Genomic DNA, 1,912 nt, shown 5'->3' on the forward strand with positions numbered 1-1,912 from the left:
TCTGCTATCCCTTTCCCACAACCACTAATGTAATGTTAAAAGAGTCTGCCTTTATTGTTTCCAGAAAAAAAAAAAAATTGAGGCACTGATACATACCCTACAGGCATATGATAGCATTTCTGATGTTTATACAAGATCATTCAATAACAGACCGCCCTAACTGGCCCAAAGTGACAAGAATGTTAAATGTTAAAATGTGTGTTTGTGTGTGTGTGTGTGTCGGGGGAAGGGATATATATCTTAAAACTAATGAAATTCAATAGATGGGATGATAAAATGGCTTTTATCTTTTTATTAGGACTTTTCTATAATGCAACCTCAACCTCTGATGATTAATTCAGCATATAATAAATCCATTCATACATAAGAATTTATTGCAGAAAGCTCCATAAACACATAGTAAATAAACGACAGTTGAGATCCTTTCAGTTTATAATTCTCTACCCTCTGCCTACTCTGTAGATAAATTGCAGCTATTTAATACTTACTTGTGATGCACTGGTCAAAGCACTCATCTATTAATGAAAAGGTCAGTGGTTCTAAGCCACCAGCTGCTCCACAGGAGAAAGATGCGGCAGTCTGCTTCCGTAAAGACTTACAGTCTTGGAAACCCTAAAGGGCAGATCTACAGGGATGTTATGAGCCGGAATTGAGTACACAGCAATGGCTTTTAATGCTTCCTTATAGATTTATTGTAATTCAGAATGATTTAGGGACACAATGTAATTTTGATAAATGTTTTAAATTTCTGATTGGCTTTAATGTAAATGCTATCACATGTTACTTTATATTATATTTGCTGCATGTAACTGACACATATGTTGTTGGTAGTGGTGGCAGGTGCCCTCATGTAGACTTTCAATTCAAGCAAGCCCATGTGACAGAGCAGAATTGCCTGCATAGAATTTTCTAGGCTGTAATCCTAATGGGACATCACTAGGTCTTTCTTCTGTGGAGCCACTGGATTTGAACCATGAACCTTTAGGGTTAGCAGTAGAATACTTAAACCTGTGCCACCATGGCTCCTGATACATATGTTAGAGATAATGATATCAATAATGATATTTCTTTATAAAGATCACAATTAAAAAATATATATATTGTGATTTGGTGAAAGTTTACAGAGCAAATCCATCTTCTATATAGTAGGTCATATACATTTTGTTTCATGACATTGACTGCAATTCCCCACAATGTAACAGCTCTCTTTCCACTTCCTCCCAGTAGTTACCTCTTCCCTGCTCCTTCTTTCCTATGTATTCCTGCCCCCTGAGCTATCTCCCTGTGTAAATACTGCCCTTCTGATCTTCCATAATTGAGTCTATTTACCTGGTATAAAGGAGCTCTGGTAGTGTAGTGCCTAAGGCACTTGACTGCTAACCAGAAGCTGGCAGTTCAAACCCACCAGCCACTCCTCGGAAGGAAGGTTGGGCAATCTACTTCTGTAGTGATACCATCTAGGAAACCCAAGAAGGGGTCACTATGAGTCAGGTCCAACTCGACAGCACATAACAACAACAACAACAACCTGGTGTAAATGTTCACCCTATATCCTGTCTATTGTTTGGCTGGAAGCTATGGGAATGAGTTCAAAACCAGACCTAAAAGGTAACTAGGGGCCATGGTCTTGGGGGTTTGACCAGGCTCTATCAGACCAGTAAGCCTGGTCTTTTTTTTTTTTTATGATTTTGAGTTTTATTCCACATTTTTCTCCCACTCTATCCAGAATCTCCTGCACTGATCCTTTTCCCAGGAGTTGACAGTGGTGGCCAAGCACCATCTAGTTCTTCTGGTCTCATGGCCATATTAGACTGAGGTTCATATGGTCCACTAGTCCCTTGGACCAATTGTTTCCATGCGTCTTTGGTTTTCTTCATTCCTCTTTATTCCAGATGAGGAGAGACCAAATGTT

Source organism: Orycteropus afer, unplaced genomic scaffold (genome assembly GCF_000298275.1).
Source record: "Orycteropus afer afer isolate SDZICR_OR568_19922 unplaced genomic scaffold, OryAfe1.0 scaffold00260, whole genome shotgun sequence".
In the NCBI taxonomy this organism is placed as follows: Eukaryota; Metazoa; Chordata; class Mammalia; order Tubulidentata; family Orycteropodidae; genus Orycteropus; species Orycteropus afer.